General features: G+C 45.1%; 1 long non-coding RNA gene across 1 annotated transcript; it reads left to right on the top strand.

The window, feature by feature from the left end:
• Positions 1 to 1,678: 1,678 nt before the first annotated feature.
• Positions 1,679 to 2,984, top strand: LOC116373546 (uncharacterized). The gene is made up of 2 exons (XR_004209588.1): positions 1,679 to 1,843; positions 2,834 to 2,984. It is a non-coding gene; the product is annotated as an uncharacterized LOC116373546 (long non-coding RNA).
• Positions 2,985 to 6,047: the final 3,063 nt, after the last annotated feature.

Here is a 6,047-nt window from a genome sequence, read left to right on the forward strand (position 1 = left end):
TTCGTGTTTTTACGTTTGTTTATTAAACATGGATCGCAATCTACACGCCGCATTTTGGTCCGACTCTCCTTCACCACAAGAGAATCGTTACACCCCGTGTGGTTCTGGGATTTTTGCTCATCGTTCTTGTGATCATTTTGACCCCACGGGGTGAGATCTAGCGTAGAGCCCCAGATCGAGGGAGATTATCAGTGGTCTTGTATGTCTTCCATTTCCTAATAATTGCTCCCACAGTTGATTTCTTCAAACCAAGCTGCTTACCTATTGCAGATTCAGTCTTCCCAGCCTGGTGCAGGTCTACAATTTTGTTTCTGGTGTCCTTTGACAGCTCTTTGTTCTTGGCCATAGTGGAGTTTGGAGTGTGACTGTTTGAGGTTGTGGACAGGTGTCTTTTATACTGATAACAAGTTCAAACATGTGCCATTAATACAGGTAACGAGTGGAGGACAGAGGAGGCTCTTAAAGAAGAAGTTACAGGTCTGTGAGAGCTAGAAATCTTGCTTGTTTGTAGGTGACCAAATACTTATTTTCCACCATAATTTGCTAATCAATTAATTAATTAATTTTTTTCTCTCTAATTTTGTCTGTCATAGTTGAAGTGTACCTATGATGAAAATTACAGGCCTCTCATCTTTTTAGTGGGAGAACTGGCACAATTGGTGGCTGACTAAATACTTTTTTGCCCCACTGTAGGCAATAGGGTGCGTGTTTCTGCGCCCCCCTGATAACAAACAGTGGAGTTCATTATAGAGAGTCTCTGTGTTGTCATTAGCTCGGCTCCCATGTTCTAGAACTCTGGGTTTGATTGACACCAGACCTAGGTTTAAATACATGTTTGTGGAGTATTTATTATTTGAGTATGTTCAAGTTCTCAGCCCAAAGCTAGTACTTTTATTTGAGTATTTGAATGGTTATTTGTAAAAAAAAAAAATACTTAACCAAATTGTTTTTGATAGTAGGACTCACGTCAGTAGCCATGAAGTGCTTTAAAAGACTGCTCATGGCTCACATCAATACCAGAAACCCTTAACCAACTCGAATTCGCATACCGCCCCAACAGATTACGCAATCTCATTCGCACTCCAGTATGTGACCAATAAAATGTTATTTGATTCCACACTGCCCTTTCCCACCTGGACAAAAGGAACACCTATGTGAGAATGCAGATCAATGTCTACAGCTCAGCGTTCAACACCATAGTACCTTCAAAATTCATCACTATGCTAAGGACCCTGGGTCTAAACACCTCACTCTGCAACTGCATCCTGGACTTCCTGACAGGCTGCCCCCAGGTGGTAAGGGTAGGGAACAACACATCTGCAACACTGATCCACAACACTGGGGGCCCCTCAGGGGTGCGTGCGTAGTCCCCTCCTGTACTCTCTGTTCACCCACAACTGCTAAGCACAACTCCAACACCATCATTACGTTTGCTGATGATACAACAGTGGGAGGCCTGATCCCCGACAATAATGAGACAGCCTATAAGGAGGAGGTCAGAGACCTGGCAGTGTGGTGCCAGGACAACAACCTCTCCCTCAATGTTATGTGGAAGAACCACCAGGGGGCAGGCTGGTCCCACGGATAGTAGCCCGGCCGGGCATGTGATCAGGTGATCAGAGGCAATTAAGCACTGCTGACGGTACTAATAACCTTTTCTCTTTCCCCTACAAGAAAGAGGAGGGAACCGGCAGTAGAGGAGTCTGGAGGAAGAAAAGAGTGTTTGCTTCTACAAAAGGAGAGGACGTACCTTTCGGAAGGGGGAACAATAAGGCAAACTACGTCTTGGGAATGGTCACTTTACAAATGACCTGGACTAACCTGTACCCCACACATTGACTCGGTACCGGTACTCCCTGTATATAGCCTTGATATTGTTATGTCATTTTGTTGTGTTACTTATTTTTTTATACTTGTTTTTTTCTTACTTGTTTCTTTAGTAAATATTTACATTTCTTGAGCTACATTGTTGGTTAAGGGCTTGTTTCAGTAAGCATTTCACGGTAAGGTCTACACCTGTTGTTATCTGCGCATGTGACAAATTAAATTGGATTTGAAATGCATTCCAATATAAAACAACTTTTAAAAATAATAAAGGTTGTCTAAATACTTGTTTTGAAATGTATTGAATAGTAATTAAAATACCTGAAATTAGTATTTGAACCCAGGTGTCTTGACTTCTCCTCTCCCTGTTCGGGCGGTGTTCGGCGGTCGTCGTCGCCGGCCATCTAGCTGCCACTTTTCCTTTTCTTTTGGTTATGTCTTTTTTGTGTTCACCTGGTTTCACTTTGGTTAATTAGGGGGGTATTTAATTAGACATTTCCATTGGGGTTTTGTGCGGGATTATTTTCGTTGAACTGTCAGTGAGGTTGGGGTGCGTTTTATTTCGCTCTTGTTCTACAGGGAGTTTTCCCTGGACTGTGTCTGAGTGGGGATTTTTCTGTTGTCCTGTTGTTTTTCCTTTTGAGCTTGTTAAAATAAAACGCCCGAACTCAGTCTGAGGCTGGGGGTTACTATTGTTTGGCACTTGGGCTGTTTTGTTCATTTAGGACTCGGCGCTGTCTTGCACCCTCTTGGTGAGCTATTCAATGTCCTGGGATATGTCCTCTTGATTCTAGATGGAAAACCGGTCTAAAAATCCTGCTGCACTGAGCTTGGATCTGTCACACCCTGATCTGTTTCACCTGTCTTTGTGCTTATCTCCACCCCCCTCCAGGTGTCTCCCATCTTCCCATTATCCCCTCTGTATTTATACCTGAGTTCTCTGTTTGTCTGTTGCCAGTTTGTCTTGTCAGGTCTTACCAGCGTGCTTTCCCATCTTTCTGTTTCCTAGTTTTCCCAGTTCTGACTATTCTGCCTGCCCTGACCCCAAGCCTGCCTGCCGTCCTGTACCTGCCTGACTCAGACCTGATCACGAACCCCTGCCTGTCCTCGACCTGCCCTTTGCCTGCCCGTGTTTACAATAAATCATCTGAGTACTGTACTATCTGCCTCCTGTGACTGCATCTGGGTCATATCCTGAGTCGTGATAGGATCAGCCTATCTGACTCTTCTCCAACCATTTTATTGATTGCTTAATTAAGCATTTTCTGCAGCAAGTATTAGACAAAAACATCACCAAATCCGAGAGCATGGATGGGCTACTGGCGGTCCCCTCAATTTTCCAAATAATATATTTTTGGGGAATCTCGTTTTACTGTTGAGAGTTAGAATAATAGAATACACAAGGTCCAATTTCGAAATTTGATTGTGCATCAGCAGTTTTTTTGTTTGTTATGTCAGTCACTGACATTTACTCAATTATCCCATGTCAGCAAAAAATGTTTGGATTGGTAAATTAGTCTAGTTATCTAAAATGTTTTGTTTGGAAAGTGGTGGTATGGATGTGGGTACTCAGACCCGTGAGCTACTGTGGCACCTCATAATGACTGGCTTAGTATTGTGCTTTGTTTTCTCTCTGCAATGCATATCCAGTGTCCACAGATCTGTGGGGCTTTGGGTGTCTTCCAGAACTAAGTCTAAGTGCCGGCAGGTAGCCTAGCGGTTAGAGCGTTGGGCCAGTAACTGAAAGGTTGCTGGTTGAAATTCCTGAGCTGAGAAGGTACAAATATGTTGTTCTGCCCAGGACAAGGCAGTTAACCCACTGTTCCCTGGTAGGCTGTCATTATAAATAAGGATTTGTTCTTAACTGACTTGCCTAGACAAATAAAGGTTTTTTAAAAAAGAATCTGCTACACTGATCAATGAACTCATCTTCAGTCCCTCTCCTTATTGCCAGAATTTTCATGGAGGAGAAGAGGGGGGCAGGAGATAGGGAGGGAGAGAGAAATGCTTTATGGGAGCTTTCTAAGTATTTACTGAGCATTTCCTGGGTATCCTCCAGATGCGTGTGTTTGGGACCAGTGGGGCCCCCAGCTGCTTGGCTTTTCTCTCTCTCTCTCTCTCTCTCTCTCTCTCGCTCTCTCTTTCTCAAAGGGAACTCTCAGTTGTCTACAGTGAGCCAACGATGCAAAACACACTCGGTACACACGGAGTGAAGTGTTTTTAATGTGAGTGACTGATGACTGACTGATGTGTGTATATTTCTGGTCTTGTGGACTGGAGTAGGCGTGGAGCAGGACCACCTGAGACAGGTAGGCGTGTGTTTATGTGCAAATGTGTACTGTACTTAATTATGTGTGTCGTACATCAAAAGAACATCTCATGGATACCAGGAACACCCACCAATCACCCCCCCCCCCACACGCATTTCTCTCTCCCTCCCTATCCCCTGCCCCCCCCCGTGTTATTTCTTACATTATTACCCCAGGTCATCTCTTAGGTTTCATTACATACAGTCGAGAAGAACTACTGAACATAAGAGCAGCGTCAACTCACCATCAGTACGACTAAGAATATGACTTTCGCGAAGCGGATCCTTTGTTCTGCCTTTCACCCAGGGCAACGGAATGGATCCCAGCCGGCGACCCAAAAAAAACGATTTCGTAAAAGGGGGAAACGGAGCGGTCTTCTGGTCAGACTCCGGATTTGACTCTTTGCAAACTGGAATCCATTTATCCGGAGGCTGCATTCATTGTAGCTGGGGATTTTACAAGGCTAATCTGAAAACAAGTCTCCCTAAATTTTATCAGCATATCGATTGCGCAACCAGGAGTGGAAAAACCTTGGATCACTGCCAATCTCAACCACACTGCACACTGCCCTAACCCATCTGGACAAGAGGAATACCCATGTGAGAATGCTGTTCATCGACTACAGCTCGGCATTTAACACCATAGTGCCCTCCAAGCTCGTCATCAAGCTCGAGACCCTGGGTCTCGACCCCGCCCTGTGCAACTTGGTACTGGACTTCCTGACGGGCCGCCCCCAGGTGGTGAGGGTAGGCAACAACATTTCCACCCCGCTGATCCTCAACACTGGTGCCCCACAAGGGTGCGTTCTGAGCCCTCTCCTGTACTCCCTGTTCACCCACGACTGCGTGGCCACGCACGCCTCCAACTCAATCATCAAGTTTGCGGACAACACAATAGTGGTAGGCTTGATTACCAACAACGACGAGACGGCCTACAGGGAGGAGGTGAGGGCCCTCGGAGTGTGGTGTCAGGAAAATAACCTCACACTCAACGTCAACAAAACTAAGGAGATGATTGTGGACTTCAGGAAACAGCAGAGGGAACACCCCCTATCCACATTGATGGAACAGTAGTGGAGAGGGTAGCAAGTTTTAAGTTCCTCGGCGTACACATCACAGACAAACTGAATTGGTCCACCCACACAGACAGCATCGTGAAGAAGGCGCAGCAGCGCCTCTTCAACCTCAGGAGGCTGAAGAAATTTGGCTTGTCACCAAAAGCACTCACAAACTTCTACAGATGCACAATCGAGAGCATACTGTATCGAGGGCTGTATCACCGACTGGTACGGCAACTGCTCCGCCCACAACCGTAAGGCTCTCCAGAGGGTAGTGAGGTCTGCACAACGCATCACCGGGGGCAAACTACCTGCCCTCCTGCATCTTTATGTAATACATGTATCACTAGCCACTTTAACTATGCCACTTTGTTTACATACTCATCTCATATGTATATACTGCACTCAATACCATCTACTGTATCTTGCCTATGCCGCTCTGTACCATCACTCACTCATATATCTTTATGTACATATTCTTTATCCCCTTACACTTGTGTCTATAAGGTAGTAGTTTTGGAATTGTTAGCTAGATTACTTGTTGGTTATTACTGCATTGTGGGAACTAGAAGCACAAGCATTTCGCTACACTCACATTAACATCTGCTAACCATGTGTATGTGACAAATCAAATTGGATTTGATTTGACACACACACACCTCCCTAAATGTATGTCTGCTTGTTTAAATGGATGGACTGACGTCTTTGTGTTTACCTTGCCAGTCTCCCTCCAGTCAGTTAATGTGTGGGCTGAAAGCTCCAGGAACATCAGCAGTGCTGTGCTAGTTATCCTAGCCTATCCCTTTGTCCTCCTGTCTCCTCTGTTTGGCAGTGCCATCAGAGTTGATACAACTATT

This window comes from Oncorhynchus kisutch, linkage group LG4 (genome assembly GCF_002021735.2).
Source record: "Oncorhynchus kisutch isolate 150728-3 linkage group LG4, Okis_V2, whole genome shotgun sequence".
NCBI classification, from domain to species: Eukaryota; Metazoa; Chordata; class Actinopteri; order Salmoniformes; family Salmonidae; genus Oncorhynchus; species Oncorhynchus kisutch.